At 36.5% G+C, this 19701-nt stretch overlaps 1 protein-coding gene across 1 annotated transcript in view; it reads left to right on the top strand.

Moving 5' to 3' along the window:
* The window catches only part of CCSER1 (coiled-coil serine rich protein 1), a 723573-nt gene that overhangs the window by 82998 nt on the left and 620874 nt on the right, over positions 1-19701 (top strand). The window lies entirely within an intron of this gene.

Here is a 19701-nt window from a genome sequence, read left to right as displayed (position 1 = left end):
TAATAGGCCGGGCACCTTCCAGTTAATTTCCCAAATATAGAACTTCCTGGCAGAAGTGCAATGGAAAACATTCTTTTTAAAAAAGTATGTCTTTTTTAATGAAACAAATCCAAAAGATCTATAGTCAGGCTCAAGTGCAGTTCACAAGCATGGAGGTTAAGGTGAAAGTCTATCGCTCTTGCCCCAGATCTAATCTTTGAGATCCCCCTATTATGGGAGCACTGTCCAAGTGCTTTTACTACCTAGGAATGAAGGAAGTGAGAGGGCAGGGGCAGAGATGGGAGCCTGCCAAGAACTGGGGTGCTCAAGGTTCAGAAAACAGACTTTGCAACGTGTGTGGATAATATTTCATGAATAACACCCACCCATTTGTGAAAAATTCTGATGGATAAAATTTGTTACCTTTATTTCCTGAAGAGATATGAGTAAGTTGGTAGAAAGGAGAACTTTTTCCCTACATAGACATTTGCTCTTCAGGTGTGAGGTGGACCTTGGATACGTAGCAGCTGCGTCACTTGGAAACTTGTTAGAAATGCAGAATCTCAGGCTCCATCCCTGACCTATTAAATCAGAATGTGTTTTTTTAGCAGATCCTTCTCCACTACCAGGTGACTTGTTTGTCAGTTAAATTTCAGAAGCACTTTTCTAGATGCTAGATGTGTTCCTATATATTCCTTCTTTTCTGAGCTAAGACATAGGAAAAGAAAGAGTAGAAGGATTTCTGCTTCTGGTTGGAGTTTGTGCTGTTTTATTATGATGTGTTTAGTTTTTGAAATAGCCCAAGAGATTCCAGGGTAAGGAGGTGTTTTGAGATTGTTCAACCACAAAACTGCGACAATCAGATCATCTCATTTTTCAGATGGGCAAGTTCGAGTTCAACATAAGATATCATTTATAAAAGAGATTCCTGCTGCTAAATTTAAAAAAACAATGATCTTAACAATAAAAGGGGCATAACATATTGAACTCAGAGTGAGGAGCTCTGGCTTTAATTATCTAGCTAACTAGCTATATAATAAGGGCAAGTGATAACCTTACAGGGTCTTGATTTCTTCAGGAGTAGTTTACTATTCATGGGCTAGAACACTTTTGAATAAATAAAAACTGAGTTGCATATTTAGAGTGTAGGGCATCTATAAATGTGTTTGTATACTGTTAGTGATGGGAAGGGGAGTTATATTGGTGAGATATGAGGTTGGTGATCAGGGGTTTTATGCCCAATGAAAAGGTTTGGAATTTAGCCTGAGGCCAAAGAGATTATTGAAGGGTTTGGGAAAAGGAGTGAAGTTGGCATTTTAGAAGACTAATTCTGGCTTTAGAGCAAAGAATCTGAGTCAACAAGACCACAGACAGAGAGACAAGCTAGAAACTGTCTGAATAATGTAGGCGGAGTGATGGTAACATGAACTAGAGATGCAGACATAGGAATAGGGAGAAATGAACAATTTAGGAGGAAAAATCTATAGGATGCACTGACTGATTATTGGGGATTGATGAGAAAGAAGATGTTGTGGCTAATTCCTGTGTTTTGAGCCTTTAAAACATAATTGGAAATATAGAAGGGGTAGGTTTGTCAGGACTTGATTGATTCTGTTTTTATCAAGTTACCTTTTAATTTTTTTAAAATTTTCGTTATTATTTTTAAAGATTTCTTTATTTGAGAGAGACAGACAGTGTGCAGAGGGGGGCAGAAGGAGAGGGAGAGAAGCAGACTGCTAAGTGTGGAGTCCCATGCAGGGCTTGATCTCACCACCCTGAGATCATGACCTGAGCCAAAATCAAGAGTTGCTTAACGACTAAGCACCCAGGCACCCCTCAAGTTACTTTTTTAGACTGAAAATCAGTTGCAGATGTCCAGTAAACAGGTATTCATTCCTTAAACATTTAACTGTCTTGAGATAATCACACTTTCTATATCATTTTTCTCATTACTCCAGTTATTATAAATATGTAGATGCCTTCAAATCTACATCGTTAGTCTAGGTCACTCACCCAAACTACAGTCACAATTATACTTGTGAGTTTAAATCATTTTCAATAAATATTATGCCTTGCTATTCATTGGAAATACAAGTGGGGATTTTATAGGCCCTGTTACTTGTATATGACATGTGAAATGTTATTCAAGTACTTTGGATACTGAGAAACAAAATTATTTGGGGGCCAGGATTATGATGGGATCTGTTTTAGTGTTACTTTTGTATTTAAAACAACACCTCAGAAAAGCCCCATGCTCCAAAACTTACTGAATTAAACATTAGAAATCTGAATCTTCAAATTGCTTCTATATATTAGGAATGAGAAAGTGGATCTATGGAAAATCAGCATAATAATGAGGGACCAATAAGACAAATGTTATTAAATATTTCTTTGATGCTATTATTTCCTGGTCTGGAGATTACTAAACCTGGTAACTCAAAACATTTGATTTCATCCCTTTAGCACTTATATATATAAAAAATTAAATGTCAGACTAAACTTCTCTGATGCATAGTCTCCCGTGATCTCCTTTTCCTTTTTTTGAATTTATCACCTCTTGTCATTTCCCCCTGTGCATGAATATTTGTTTATATTTTTAATTGATTTACTTTTGACTTTGGGAGAAAAATATAGATAACTATTAAGGATATTTAATGTGCTGTGTCTTTTTCAGGGACTTCAGCTATCATTCTTAGAAAGATTTTAATAAAAAGGATTTCTGGCAACATAACAAAACAGAAATCAGATTTGATAGACTTCAGCATGTATGAAATGTATATCCTGTCTGGAAAAAAAAAAAATTCAAGCATCCAACACAGCTGGCATCTTTTCTGTACTTTGTATCCATCTCCACTAGCTGATATTGTGTATTTGCGGCAGCAATGACATTGATGAATCACTTTAATTTACCAGGCAACTGACAGTTTGCAGACACTATCTGTAAGAACCAACTAGATCTGGTCCTGATCGTTATAGATATGTGTATTGTTTCAAAGAAACATAAGTGACCAGAAGCAATTTAGACGTATCCTTCACCACAAATATATAAAAAGTACATTATTTTAGCATCCTCTTGATTTTTATTTTTCTCTCATTTCTTCCTCTCTTTAATGGAAAAAATCAATACCTATTTATATAAATATATGCTAACAGTGATTTGGTAAATAGTTGTGATATAATTTGGCTTTTTAAAGTGTTGAGGATAATTTTGAAATTAAATTTGTATAATATGGAATTGATTTTTAGAAAACAGTATTATCTTTATGCCATTTTATATGCTTTAAAGTAAGAAATCATTATTTTGACAATAGCAAGTTATGGTATTAATTTTTCACTTAAATAATTTAGACCTTAGGTTGAGGAACAGAAAATAGAACATATGAATTCTCGAAGTATTACAGAATTTTAGTGAGGATGTACACAGTAGTGATATAAGAAAAGATAATCTTGGGAACACTTTGGAGAGAGAAGTTAACTACATAGAAGATGCAGAAGTGATGTTTTCTTGATGCTTGGTGTGTATGGAAGTTACATATTTTTGAAATGCATTCAGAGCTAATTTGTATTTAGGTGAACTAGATATCTTGTCCATGATTATGTGGTACTCTTTTAAAAATTTAGCATATTTATATAGTACTTACCATATGCCAAGATACCAGACAATTTCACATGTAAACAGTGCAGTAGATAGCATACTACAAAACACAGAAGTGTGTGATGTCCACTGATGTTTTTTATTGTCACTTTTTGATCCTTCAAATTCTACTGATAAAAACTCAAAACTTTATCACTTTTAAAATATACATAATTAAATTCCTGGGAGAAGTTATTCCTTAAGTCTTCTTAAATGTCTGTGGTATGGTATGAACAATTATAATCTCTTCTGTAAGTAGGCTTCGACAGAGGAAGTAGAAATGATTTCAAAAGCCTTGACTATTTGAGATAATAGAGGACAAGAAATAAAAGCCAGATGATAAAAAGTTATTTATTTGTTTCGCCTGCATTGCATATCAAGAAGGACTGATCCTGACTGCTTTTATTATGGTTAATTGAATAAAACATAACTATATCAAATCCATGTCAAAACCCCTAAGTTATTCTTTTTTTTTTTCCTTCTGTGTAATATTCTAAGAATGACTCCTATGTTTACTCTTTAGAGCAGTAATGCAAGGACACCAAAAGATCAAAGAGTGGATTTCTCAGGCTAGTGTAATAAAGCAAGTACGTCTGTGGGAATGATTTCTGGGCCTGGTATGTTCATGAGAAATAATCCTTTTTCAGCTGAGAAAGATGTGAGTGGCTTTGTGAAACCCCTAGATCAGAGAAGGCTTATTCTTGCCAGTATTTTTGTGTGTTTTCACATTTCCTGCCACATCTCTCTGTGCCAAGGTGGAAATTGGTTTTATTTTTGGCCAAGGAAAGGTAACACACCTGGTTCACCTACCTAGAAAAGGACATTGTGTGTATTCAATAGGTTTTTGGCATTTCTTAAAGAGTATTTACAAAGCACATTCTAAGCATTGTCTATGAAATTTCAATCCTGACTTTTCCTATCAAGTTATAGAAACCTCCCTCCCTAGTTTTGTGAATAGTGTCTCCAAAGGTTCTCCAAGAAAGCTTGAACATTCATCACCTTCTTTAATTATTTAGGTCTGTAGGCTTGGGAATGGGGTAGATGCTAGTGCTAAGAAGTATATACAATTTTATTTAAAATAATATAATTTTAGTTTATTTTAATAAATGAATTGGTCTACCATGTTGTCACCCTAGTTTGATTTCTTTTTACTCAGTACTTTTCTACCAAATAGGTGAATGCCAAACTTTGGTAATAGAGGTCAGCCTGAAAAAGCAGGGCTACCATAATAGATAAGGTAACTTTACAAAATATTGTTCAAACAGGAACATTTTGAGAGTGAAAGGGGGCATTGTTTATGTAATAGTGCTAGAACAACATGTATAAACTTTGAGGAATGTCTCAAGTGAACTGGGATATATGGTTACCCTAATAGGAGAATTATTGTAATTATTAAGACTAATGCTAGATGATTGAGGCCTCATTGTAGAGAGTTGATGGCCAGGTGAATAAATAGGTAACCTTGGATTAAAGGCACAGGATTAGGCAGACATGTCCTGTATTTGGACAGGTACATATTTAAGTGGGATCTTCCTAGGACCTTCTTTGTTGTCTTGATTAGCATATTAAAAGAGAGACCTCCATAAAAGATTTGGAATTTAAAATATACTTTGATCTGTTCCAGTCTTTTGTGCTCCTGTAATTAATTTCCCTTACTTCTCTCTCACCTCATAATTCATGCAACCACATTTAAACATTCCTCATTGTTGGTAGTAGGAGTTATGTGTATAGTTTGGGGGATGAATTGTTTTAACAGCATTGCTTCTGTTCTTAAAGGCAAGTTTGGGCTTGGCTGGATTTAGGAGTTGCTCTGAAAATTTGGCTTAGCGTATTGTTTCCAAAAGAAAATATGGGTATTGGAACAAGAAAACAGATCATACAGCTTAAAAATGCTTTTTATATTGGTATTTACTTTCAAAGTTTTTTTTTGTCCCTTTTTTACTACAACATTTTAAAAATATTTAATTTGCTTTTCCTTATGTATTTTTAATATGCTTTATATTTACATATTTTATATTTATGAATACCTTTTATGTCATTTCATGTTGGTATCTTATGAAAACATGCTGTGCTTTTTTTTAATTGAAGTTTTTGTTGAGCTAATTGTAGATTCATATGCAGCTGATACAGAAATTCCGTGAACCCTTTGCCCAGTTCCCCCCCAGTGCTAAACTAACATCTTGCAAAATTTTAATTCAGTAATGCAACCAGGGCATTTTCTTTGATATAATCCATCAATTTTATTCAGATTTCACCAGTTTTGTACTTATTTGTGTGTGTGTGAGTGTGTTTAGTTATACATAATTTTTTTTCATATGTGTAGGTTGGTCAAGATACTGAACAGTTCCATCACCACAAGATACATAAGTTGCCTTTATAGATCCATATCTACCTCCCTCTGTCCACCTCCCCCATCCATAACCTGGGGAAACCACTAATACATAATTCATTTTCAAACTCTTGTCATTTCAAAAAATGTTATATTAATGGGATAATACAATATGTAGCCTTTTTGGATCGACTTTCTCTGTGTTTAAAACAATTCATATTTATTTTTTCACTATGTACTTTTGGTCATAAGACTTTAAGAATCTGGTAAAACACAATGTTTATTTCAAAGTGTTTATTAGAGATGCAGGATGAAGTAGTATTTCTCCATATTTTAGCGTTTGTAGAAATAACTATTCATTATTTGTGTTAATGGTGGGAACCAAGAGCCAATTAAGTGGTTAAGAATACTATAGACTACAAACAAAACGTATGTGAGTGTGGGTCGCAAAAATACCGATTGCATTGATTTTTAGCATGAGAGATTCATGTTGACATTGATCACTGGAGTGTAACATGGACTAGGTATTTTCAGGGATGTCACAAGTAGAGAGAAAAAGATGGATTTAGAGGTCAGAACACCTGTTTTATGACCTTGAAGGACTCATACTGTAGGGATTATGTGAAATGTGAACACAATCCAGTGACTTTAGTGACATTATTTTGGATCTAGAAGAAACCATATAACTAAAAAATCCTGTATTGCACTGAATATGGCCTAGGTAGAAGAAGTTTGTGCAGTTGTAGGCCCCAAATTATAGACTGTCTTTTATATGGTTTCTCAGCTTATTTGTCTTATGAGAAAGGAAATAAAAATAATATTCCTTGGCTTTTATCAAAAAGATAAGAGATAACAAATATTGGTGAGAATGTAGAGAAAAGGGAACTCTTGTGCAGTTAGAATGTAAATTGATGCAGCCACTATAGAAAGCAGTATGGAGGTTCCTCAAAAAATTAAAAAAATGTTAAATATTAAAAAAATTAAAAATAGAGTTATGATATGATCTGGCAATCTCACTTCTGAGTAAGTATCTGAAGGAAATGGACCAATTATCTCAAAGAGATACCTGCATCCTTATGTTTATTGCAACATTATTCACAATAGCCAAGATAAGGAAAAAACTGAAGTGTCCATTGATAGATGCCTAGATGAAGAAGATGTGGTGTATGTACATATACAATAGAGTGTATCTGGCTATGAAAAAGAAGAAAATCCTATTTGTGATAACATGGTAGACCTTGAGGGCATTGTACCAAGTGAAATAAGTCAGAAAAAGACAAATGCTGTATGATCTCACTTATATGTGAAATCTAATAAGGCTGAACTCCTAGAAACAGAGTAAAATGATGGTAGCCAGGGCCTGGGGGTGGGAGACATGTGGAGATATTGGTCAAAGGGTACAAACTTCCAGATGTAAGATGAATAGGTTCTGGGGATATAATGCACAGCATGGTGATTATAGTTAACAATACTGTATTATATACTTGAAAGTTGCTAAGAGAATAAATCTTAAATGTTTTACAAAATATGTTAATTATGTGAGGTGATGGAGGTGTTACCTAACCTTATTATGGTAATCATATTATAATATATATGTGTCTCGAATCATTACATAATACACTTTAAACTTATACAATAACGGATGACAATTTTATCATAAGAAAACCTGGGAAAAAAAGGGAAAAATCCAAAAATAATCCAAAATTGATATTCTTGACAATTAGATTTTTTTTTAAGATTTTATTTATTTATTTGACAGAGAGAGACACGGCGAGAGAGGGAACACAAGCAGGGGGAGTGGGAGAGGGAGAAGCAGGCTCCCTGCTGAGCAGGGAGCCCAACATGAGGCTAGATCCCAGGACCCTGGGATCCTGACCTGAGCAGAAGGCAGATGCTTAAGGACTGAGCATCCCAGGCGCCCCACAGGATTTGCATTTTTGTTAATTTTTTTTTTTTTTACTGTTTCTTTTCATTTTATATTGCTTTGGGGGTTGTCAGCATCACCTAACAAATATCTGAAGTGATTTTAAAGACATTATTAAAATGGTGGTTGAAATGGATTGTTCAGGGTGCTGCATTGTTCAATGAAAATAGGCTTATGTTAAAAACCTTTGACTCCATTGAAAGTGGTTTTTGTGGGAGGAAGTTTTTAATATAGTTTCATTATCATCTGTGTTTTATCATTTGCTATTCTAGTCTACTATAACATGATTTTTTAATTTCCTAAAAATTTTATTTATAAAAAGATGATTACAATGTACAGCACATATGATGATTATTGAATAAAATGCCAATATGTTTATATATTCACGAGGAGGGACTTTTTGTCTTTTTCACAGCTGTGTGTAATGCTTGGCAAGTAATAGCCCCTCGACACAGAATTTTTTAAATAGACAAGTGATAGTATTTGTAATTTGTATGTTTCCAAATGTTGCAGAGGGCTGTTGCCAGTTTTGGTAGTCAAGAGGCTCAGAGGTACAAAAGCAGGTAATGAGATCTTAATTAGGCCAGCTCTTATTAGTCTACCTCCAGATGACTGAATTTTCCAAGAACACCAGGGGCTTCTTTCTCTGACTTGTATATTCAGGAAGCCCTTAATGTCAATATGCAGGCCCTCAAAACTACCACACGTAACTTTCCAGTCATAAGACAAGCCCACAGTCTCTGCCAAATTTGGTTCAACTTACCCTGTTTCTACCCTTTAAATAGCTAACCTTTCCTGAGTTCAAAGTGGCGGTCAAAGACAAAAAGGAAAAGGAAACCCTAACTAGAAGCCCACTCAGGGGAAAGGCAGATTTCTATAGCTCCATTCCCTTATTTGATACTCATATAAACCCGAAGAGGTAGATATTGTATTCTCTACTTGACAGTTGAAAAAAATGAGGCTCATAAAGGCTCTGAAACGAGGCCGGTATGGTGCCTCTAGTAATGCTGGAACTGGTCTTGGGTTTTATTTCAGTAAAACTCTAAAGCTGTACTTGGAGGTTCTTGCTGGATTAGGTCGCAACATGAAAGTATTTTTTTCCTTTACTCCTGTCTTTGGTATAGAACCTACTTTCTCTGTCAGGGCCATCCCCACTTTTTGTTTTCTTTTTTTCCCCCTCATTTCTGTCTCATGTCTGTCACTGAAGATTGATGCTTCAAGTGTACTACTGGCTTAGAAACAGCCTTACCCTAGTGGTGCCTTAAACTTGGCCACAAATACTTTGCTCTTGTCTCTTCAAGGGATGGAATCTGTGCCTCCTCCTCTTGAATCCAGGACATAGCTGTGAACTTGTATGGTTTAAAAATGCTATGCCACTCAGTGGCTTGAACTTTAAGATGTCCGGCAGTTACCACTTCGGCAGACGCTTAACTGACTGAGCCACGCGGGCATCAGAGACCATGGCTGACCAGCAGTTGTTTTGACTACCCAGCTAAGCCCTGGGTATGGCAGTGAAGCCATTTTGGACTTCATCCCCATGTGAGCCTCCAGAGGACTGCTCCTTCGTAAGTGACCTAAGTGAGACCAGCCAAACAAACAAACAAACAAAACAGCCACTGGGGCTTATCTCAGATTATTGACTCATAAGCAAATGAACGCTTGTTGTTTTAAGTCACTAAGTTTTGGGGTGTTTTGTTAAGTAAAAGTAGATATATGCGACATTTACTGACTTCCAAATTTGTCTCCATGTAATGAAGACTGAGTGTTATTTTCTCTCATCTCTATGCTACTCCCAAGATACTGAGGCCTCGGCCAGGGTGAGGTTGTGACTCCTCCAGGAAAGGCAGTTCAGAGAGGTTAAAGGAGTTTGGAGTGTTAAAACTGGGCAAGCGAAAATTCAAGTGGGATAAATACGAAAGTAATTCTCCACTATCTGAAGACTGCTTTGCTAAAAGGAATACAGCTGGTTTTGAAAATTCAAGGAATAGAAAGAAAACATGATTGGAAAGTCATATATGAATGAATACATTTAACTGGACAACAGTGAAGCTTTCCTCACATTGAAACTAAACATGGAACTTTCGTATGCAGTGGCCTGTCAAAAATGGCATAGGCACCAGTGAAGGTAGTACATGCTCCATTGCTGGGGAGTCAGGGTGCTTTGGCTTACCACATTTTTGAAATGTGTGGCAGTCCTGCAGTCAAGCTGCTTGCCTCCCTTCAAGAAAGTACTTGTTCTTCAGCTGTGAGAAGTATAGTTAGCCAGCAGGTTTAGGTGCAGAACCCTTAGAATACTCTGCAGCATTCAAGTGAAGGCCCTGCTCTTGTCGGTCATCTCCCAGCCACTGGCTGAGCATGATGGGTAGTAGCAGTCTGGGCATTTCTGTCAGTGCAGGACTCTTCTGACAGGCGTCGCATCTGGAGCTCCCTGTTAGACTGGTCAAGACTTCATGAGATCTACATTGCATTCCCTATATTGTTCTTCCTACCCTCTTTCCTTTCACAAGTATACCATCTCTTTGTGGTCTGAAGGTTTCACCTGCATAATCCTGTTTCTTCCCTTTTTAACTTTCATGGGTGTTACTCCCCAATGCACATTGTACTCCTAACTCTGGTTCACCATCTGCTTCTGTTAGGACCTGAGCAAGATGGAGCTGGCAGAATTAAACTGACAGATTGGTCAATTTAGAAGAATTTGAAGCTGTCTTCTAACTCTGCAATTCTATAATGTTATGCACTGTAGTCTAATTGCTCCTAGGAAGGGTTGGATAATTATTTTATAACAATTATAAGAAATAAGACATGAGATACCTTTTGGGGGTAAAGGATGCACCTGTCTAAATTACAGACTTTGTATTTTGCAAAATCTGTATTTTCTTCAAAATTGCCAAGATGCATTTATTTATATTGTGGTCCTTAAATTTTAATTCATTTGCTAATATTTGTAATTATCTGGAGTCATTTGAATCTGCTGAAATAACCACAAAAAGATCAAAATACGTCAGTGTCTAGTAAAATATATCTATTTAAATTAAGCTTTTTGCAACACACGTTTTCTGGGCAAATAACACTAACATTGAAGATGAATAAAGAAGGGGGAGTAGAAAAAACTACCAGTCCTGGTGCTCTTTATTATAATTTGGAAAATAATCTTCTATTTTGCTCTTTTTAATATGTCTTTTATTAATATGAACAGTGCACCCATATCTTGCGTAATTGCACATAACAAATAAATAATCAGTTTTGAAATACGAACACTTAAATTGTGCATCTCTGAAGATATATGTGGAATTCTAAGAATTCCAGAAGAAATCAAAATGTAGTGAAATTATTAATTTTGAGTTGGAATAAAGTTCTTTAAAGTTCTCTCTTTTTATTTTATTTTATTTATTTATTTGACACAGAGAGATAGAGAGCACAAGCAGGGGGAGCTGCAGGCAGAGGGAGAGGGAGAAGCAGGCTCCCCTCTGAGCAGGGAGCCTGATGGGGGTGGGAGGCTTGATTCCAGGACCCTGGGATCATGACCTGAGTTAAAGGCAGACAGTTAACCAAATGAGCCACCCAGATACCCCATGAAGTTTTGTTTTTGTTTTGTTTTGTTTTTAATGTGGCCCTAATGTCATGTGAAGGGAAAACAAATGATGACTGACGGTTTGGAGTTATAAAAGTCAGAAAATACGGTTATTAGGGCACCTGTGATTCTGGACCTGGAATAACACAAATTATGTAGGTGATAAAAACAAACATAAAACCAAAAAACAAAGCAAAACAAAACAAAAGCCCAAAACTGGGACAAAAATGACAGTCAAAATATAACATTTCTCTGGGGCCATGCATATTCCAAATGAACTCTCTCATGTTCTTTTGAGATAACTTTTGGAATTCCTGGGTATCTTTTTTGGATGAAACTCCGTGATAAGTCATAGCCCTCATGGCTTATGGAGGTTTTGATTTGTCTTTTATTTTTATTTTCTATTTTTTTTGTTTTATTTATTTAAGTAATTCTGCACCCACCCTGGGGCTTGAATTCACGACCCCAAGATCAAGAGTTGTATGCTCCTCCACCTGAGCCAGCCAGGCTCCCCATTGTCTTTTATTTTTATTTAAAGATTATTTATTTATTTATTTGACAGAGAGAGAGAGAGAGCGAGAGAGAGCACGCGTGCACAAGCAGGCAGAGAGCAGGGGGAGAAGCAGTCTCCTTGCTGAGCAGGGAGCCCAATGTGGGGCTCGATCCCAGGACCCCGGAATCATGACCTGAGCCTAAGGCAGACGCTTAACTAACTGATCCACCCAGGCGCCCCTGTCTTTTATTTTTAAAGCCACTTTTATTGAGATTCTGTCATCTGTTAACTACTATGCTAAGTTCTCTATGGAAATTATCTCATTAATTATCACAGTAGTCATTATAGCTGGGACTATTATTATTTCCATTTTACACCTAAGAAATCTGAGAGTTAGAAAGGTAAACTGATTTGACCCATGTCGCTCATGAGTGGTGGTGCTTGGGTCTTAGCCGAGATATGGCTGACTGCGGGGTCCGTGCTGTCGTAAGCCCTGTGTTAAGTAGACTTCGCTGTTCTGGCCCGGCTTGCCATCTGGCCCTGAGAGTCAGAAGTGTCCCTGGTCCGCACGGGAAGGCCCTGGTGCTGCTGCTCTTGTTGGCCGCCTCGGCAGCCACGTAGACCCTGCTGTGGATGCTCAGGCAGCAGGGAGCTGATGTGCAGGGGGCTCAGGGAACTCTTGCTGCTGCCAGACGTGCTGTTCCCACCGCTAACTGCCATTGTCATTATTGCTGCAACCAACACCACCAGCTCTGCTGGTGCCGGGCCAGTGCTGCTGACACCTTGGGCTCTCAGCATCCCATGGTGATCCTGGAGACAAGCGTCTGCTTTTTAGATTTCACTTGCTCACTACCTGTAGATCCCTTGACTTAGGACTCAGGCATGAGGCCACAGCCACGGAGCCTGGGATAGAAAATGACTGGAGGTAGGTTTTATCTTCCCTAGCATCTGGGATGACTAGCCTTGAACCAAACATGTGCACCTCAGTTCTCTCTTTGCTTCTTTTCCGGAGATTTCTTTCCCTCAGAGGCTCTTTATTCCTTCTTGCAAAGCCCCACTAGGGCCCTGGAAACATGAATGTAAACACTTGAATTCTAGAATGAACACAATTTAGTCTTAATGTGAACTCCTCATTGCATGAGATGTTTTAGTTTGAAAAAGTAATAAAAAGCACTTAAATTTTATAATCATGAATACACACTTATCTGTGCAAGAATTGAATCATGTTAATTTTTAAAGAATTACTTTGTAATTATAAACAACTTTGCTATTTAGCATGGGTGGTTTCAGGGTGATTTACATTATTTGTAAAAAAAATAATTACTAGAGCTCAAAAAGCCAAATTTTTCTTTGAAGCCCTATCAATAATTCATACACTTCATGTCAAAAGGCTTACAGGGACAAGGTGATTTTATTGGTGGGAGTGATTTCCTTTCCTTTCCCCCTTCCCCCTTCCCCCTTCCCCCTTCCCTTCCCTTCCCTTCCCTTCTCTTCCCCTCCCCTCCCCTCCCCTCCCCTCCCCTCCCCTCCCTTCCCTTCCCTTCCCTCCCCTCCCCTCCCCTCTCCTCCCCTCCCCTCCCTTCCCTTCCCTCTTTCATTTCCTTCTTATTTTTGCTTCCAACACTAACAAGGAGGCAATGTTCTCTCAACCTGGAAAATAAGGAAATAGCATGAAAATTTACAAACCTCTGCTCATTAAGGACATGCAAAATAAAGAAGTTTAACTGGAGAAAAAGAGTGACACACTGCTGAATTCTTTATTATCTTAACTGAAAGCAAAAGCCTGCTTGATTTGTTTAATTGAGAAAAGCATATGGGGAGGAAAGAGCTTTTAGTTCTAAGCCAGAAGCTTAACTTAGCTTTGCTTTGCTTTTCTTTTTTTTCTTTCTTTTTGTTCTTTTATTGTTTACAAGTAGTCTAGCAAGAAAAAAAAATAGTTGTATTAAGATCATGATCAAGATCTTCTTTGTCAAGGATTACTTTTTTTTTCCCTTTAAGGGTAAGGAATCAATTTTCTTGTTTGAGTACAATGCAAGTTTATATTTCCATCCCGCCTACAATATAGTAATTGAGAGTTTTGTTTTGTGTTTTACTTTTAATTAAGAAATGAGGATTGGGAAATAAAACTTAAAGACATGCATTTCAGACAGGATGAGCTTCTTGGTGTGTCAGATACATAGATTTATAGAATGAATTTGCATCCAGGACTCATTTTTTTTTCCAGTAAATTGCATGAGGAATATAATTTTATTTAACAAATAGAAATATGTGAATTTTGGGATGTATTTATATTTTTAATATTCTGACACATGCATGTTGGGGGAAGGGAAAGGGAAAGGAAAGGAAATCACTCCCACCAATAATGTATGTGATTAATGTTTCTTTTTTTAATTGTTTTTTTAATTTTAAAGTTGGAGTGAAAGTAAAATATGTTAGTATATGATGCATAAAGAATAGCCTAATAATGTTACTGTGTTTAAACATCATACATAGATATGTATTTTATTTTCTGAGCTACATGCCAGAGTATATTGTAAAGAACTTTACCTATGGGTAGAATAAAGATCACAAAACAGTGTAGAGAGAAATAAAATATAGGTGCTTTACATTTCTGATCTTCATTTTTTAGTTTGTTAGTGGGAATTCATACCTCTTGCATGGAGATGCTAATGTTCTCCTAGTGTAGTAAAAACTGTAAAGGAAGAGCTTTGTAGAGATGACGAAAGTTTGTAGGGGTGACAAATGGCATTTATAAATATTAGTGTTTATGAGTATTTGATATCTTATCATCTTCATTTAATGTTTTAATTTCATTTTAACAGAATGTGTAAGAAATGTTTGTGCAGTGCTTAGAGAGAATTTCCTAGATTGTAGTTTTTGTTGTTATTGTTGTGTTGTTTTTGTTTCTTTTTCTTTTGCTCCAAATCTGTTTAGGCAGAAGATGTTTGAAAGTAGTTGAATTCAGAGTTCATATTTGAGCAGACTGATGGGAATATTTCTCAATAGCTTTTTCAAGTACTTCATTAAGTACTTTATTAAATAGGTTAAAATCATTTTTTGTCTTTACACAGCCATAGAAAACTTTAGTCATAAGTCCTTAGAAAATTAAAACAAAGCAAAACAACGATTTGGAAAATAATCAGTGAAAACCACAAACTATTTAGGGAGTCTTCAAAAATGAAAATGCTACAGAATGCTACTACAGAGCAGATTTTTTTTTTATGTCTGAATTTATTAACCTGTGAAAGGAGAACTTTTAAATTGAAAATAATGACAGCACCTTAATTATGGTGATTTTATTGAAAGCCTACTACTGCAATAATAAGATGCATTCTAGGTTTCCACAGCTGAGGCAGCTGTCAAACACTAACATTTTTTCCTGAGAATAGGTTTAGTGTAGTGTTTTTCAAGGACAAGTTGCTCTGCTATTGTCTCAGTGAGCACTGCTAGTTAATATTCAACAGTTTTCTTAATCAAAATTGTGTGTCCTGCTCCCTAGAGTGTTTGTTAAAGTGATTGTACGTTTATCAGAGCCTTCAACAGCAGAAACTGAATATTCCTAGACGAGGTGCTGGTAATGAGAACCTGTATCATCCTAGCGTGCTGATAAGAAACGTAAAATGCTGTCAAATACATTGTTTGTAAAAAAGTAATTACGATAGCTCAAAAAGTCAAACCTTTCTTTGAAGCCCTTATACTTTATGTAACTTCAATTGTTTATCTAGGATAGTGGGTGGCAGGAGTATGGTGATATCCTACTATAGACTCCCAAGAATGGCATGCTAGTGATCAAATAGTCTTGGGGTTTATTAATCATTTCTTCTGTTGGAGGGCTGATTAAGGTCCTTCACAACATGTTTCCTTTAGATTACAGAAAGTTCTTAATGAAGTAAAGCTTGGGGGGTATTAGAGAGCTCAGTCTGGCATTCTACAAATGGTATTGAAAGGTCATGTGGGGAAAACAAGCTTTGCCAAAAGAAAACTATTGCAACAGCTAACATTTTCCATGAAATACTGTGCCTAAGATGCAGGATTTGTTATTGCTTTGTTTTTAACCTCAAATTATTTTCTGTTGCTGGGTGATGCTGCCTTGGACACAGGGCTATATTGTTGGATATGACTTTTTTTGCCAAGGGTATTCCCTACCACTTATACACCCATACACATTCTCTCTATCTCTTGATCTCTAAGAATTAGTCAAGGATACATTGTTTGAAAAATGTGGTCCCTATAATACTATTTGTATTTTATTTGTTTGTCTCTAATGGTGCTCCATGACGGAATGAAGTCTTCTGCAAAGAGTTCATTTTAATTATTGTGTTGGTGGATTTTCCTTTGGAATCAGGACATTCAATAATAAAAACACATTTTTAGGAATTGTTTCACATAATAAAAAGCACACTTTGGACATTAATTAGGAAACAATGCACCTACATCCCATAGGAGTTCATCTTCCTAAATAACAATCTTTTTGGAGGCTACAGCCAGGGATATTGATCACTTCAGAGTACTGAGACAATGTACTGCACTTTATGCATTGATCTTTGACAGAAAGATGGGTACTTTAATGTAAAAAATTGATTGCTGCTACATATTTGAAACTTAAGCCATACTATTTGCTCATATTCAAAATTTCTCATTTACTTGGTATTATGTGTAGTCAGTTTCTAACATTACATTTTCAAAAAATTGACCAATTTTATATTTTAATTCTTAGATGTAGCTTATAATTGTTTCAAAATGCAAATCACAATGAGATTGATTTGATACTCGGTTTTGGTGGAATTGTGTATCAATCAGTCCGGTCAGGAGGTGGAAACCATAGTAAGTCAAACAAGTTTAATATAAAAAATTTATTAAACTATGACAACAGAGTAACTATGATAGCTAGGGAAACCTATAAGATACTCTACAGCTGAGGTAGTATACCAGGGAAGGACAGACTTGGAAGGGGTTAAGATCTTTTGAGAAAAGGTGTAATTCATCTCATTGGATAGCAGAGAAGTTTATGGGTTTGGCCATACTTCCAGAGGTGGTCCATGTCCCTGGACAACCTGGTGGCAGGGAGACCAGGTGGAGCACTAGCAATCAAAGCTGTGATTGAGTATCAGAGGGCTTGCCCCCCTTGCCCCCCACCAAGCCTGTGGTGGGACTGGAAGTGGTTTAGGCAGGAGGCACCCGGGCATACAGAGGCAATTCCTTTTTGGCGCTATTGGGGGTTTCCCTTGGAGTGGGCCTCAGAGAGGTTATTCCATGCTGACACTGCAAGATTGGTGAGCGGTACATGATCTGGCCTCCACACATAGCTGGGAGTGCCACTGAATATCTTCAGAACTGCACCCAAACCGCTGACCTCCCTGGAGACAGAAATCATGGAATGGACCCTTTGTTCGGTATCCCCCCAGTGTTTTCTATCAGGGAAGCTCAACATCCTGCTCATTGTAAAGGAGAAATGCTTAAAGGAATCCTATCTATGATCACAAAGCATATATTTATTGAAGGGTGTATTTGGAGCTGGGAGGCAGTTAATTCTTAACTGGCACACATTGCCTCACATTTGGATGCTAGTTGTAGCTAATGTTACAGCAAAACTGACAATTCCTATTGCCTTAGGAATATCATGTTGTTTACAGGTGCCCTACTTTTAGCCCCTTGTACTTGTCTCTCCTGCTTTCAATAGCTGAGTTTAGGACTATGCTTATTTTTCACTGTCTTTCATACACTCCACCTCTAGCTCTTTGCTGTGGGATGGGAAGCTTGTCTGTGTATGCTACTATATGTATGCCCAGATTCTTTAGATTAAGTGTTTGAACAATCTCAATGGAAGGAATTCATGGAGTGTCAATAAACTCTAATTAGAGCCATTTGGATCTCTTTTATAAGGAAGTGAGGAAACTGTTTACCCCTAGAGTCTGCACTAGAAATAGCACACAGTTCATTTGGCAAAGGTAAAGAGCAATATTGATTTTGAGGCACTGAGGAACATGCAAGTGCATAGATCAATTTGTTACTAGTCAGTCATTTTTTTTCTTTGCTATTAGTACAACCATTATTGTGGTTTACGTGAAAAAAAGTTATTCTTAGTGACTGCTTCCTGGTGTTCTATAGATGCTATAATTTACATTTGTATTCATACACTGTTGTAATCATATATCAATGAGTTATCAATTATTATATACAGCGTATATGCAGGAGATAGTTATACAGGTGTACAGGTGTCAAATACAGTGTTTGAAAAGATATATACTGATTAGTAATTCCTAGAAAAAAGAGGTTTATTATGTACCGAGTGAAAGCAATGTGCTAAGTCACTTACAATATTTATGTCTGTTGTTGCTTTAATGTGGGAATTACCATTGGCAAGCAAATTTTTCTAGCACCCTGCCTTAGAACAGTTTTGTTATAAATGGTTTATTCTTTCTTATGTTAAGGGGAAAAAAAAAACTTCAATGGAAAGACTATAATCGCTTTGGCAATTTGCTTTGGATTTATGATCTTTGCTCAGGGTACTCCCCTCCCCTCTTTAGGTAAAAGAAAGAAGGAGAGGGTGGGTATTATACATGTTAAAAAAATTCCAGCATGAATAAATCCAACAGATAAATTTCTTGCAATTACATTTTTAAAAGAGTGTTGCGGGAACATGAGAATTGAGAAACTAATACTTAAGTACAGATGGTGTATTTGTAGTGTGGAAAATAGGTGATGTTATAAGAACCATTGTGATCCACATTTATAAAATAAGTAATGGAATGATTATAGGACAAGAAATATGCCTTGGCATGAAATGCTTTCCTAAAATCTTCTAACATTAAGGTAAAATCTACTAACCCTGAATTTAGTGCATGATAATAAGGTCTATGAATGAATTCATCTCCATCTACCATGAATATAACAAAGCATTACGTGTTGTAGTGGATTTAGGATTATCTAAGATATTATTCCGTATTTTAATGAACTTAAAATCTGTAGCTTTTTAACTTAGATATTTTGTTTGCTTTGGCTGTAGTAGTAAGAAGTGTCCAAAATAATTGGGCCAAAAATGTATAACTTATTTAGAACGAAAAGATGAAAGGATGGACAAGAACATGGGACTAATAAGTGATATGGTAGGTTATCAATTAACAGACTTTCACAAAATGCATGATTTCCATGGTTCTGTGAAAATTAAGCTTTTTGAAAGCAGTAAGTTTATTTTTTTCCATTGGTTATAAAGGGTATCAAGTAATTATAGATAGTATTTATTGAGTATACTCTAAGTATGTGACTGATATGTACAGAATTGTTTGCCTTTTCTATCCTTTTACTTGCCCCTTAAGATACACACTATTTAGGACTTCTTAGTTTTAAATGGAAGTTCAGACACAACAGGAGACTTGGACATGGTCACACACCCAAAAGTCATGAACAGAAATACAAATGCCAGATTGTACATCCCCAAAACCTAGGTTCCTTCCACTATATAGTGTGACTTCTAAAAGTTAAAAATAATTAAAGCACTTGGTTCTTTAGATGTTAAGAACTTAATAATTTTACTAACTTCTATTATAATTTAAAGACTGAAGACCCAGGGCATCTGGGTGGGCCAGTCAGTTAAGGATCTTAATCTTCTTTTCAGCTCAGGTCATGATCCTGAGATCCAGTCCTGCATTGAGCCCTGCGTCGAGCCCCACGTCAAGCTCTGTGCTCAGTGAGGAATCTGCTTCTCTTCCTCTCCTCTGCTTCTCCCCTGCTCATGGTCTGTCTCTTGCTCTCAAATAAATAAATAAATCTT

The sequence above is a fragment of the Eumetopias jubatus genome, unplaced genomic scaffold, assembly GCF_037043125.1.
Source record: "Eumetopias jubatus isolate StellerSeaLion01/CBP00866 unplaced genomic scaffold, mEumJub1_p1.0 scaffold_2, whole genome shotgun sequence".
Taxonomy (NCBI): domain Eukaryota; kingdom Metazoa; phylum Chordata; class Mammalia; order Carnivora; family Otariidae; genus Eumetopias; species Eumetopias jubatus.
The sequence above is the reverse complement of the archived record's forward strand: the minus strand, read 5'-3'. Positions and strand labels throughout refer to the sequence as shown.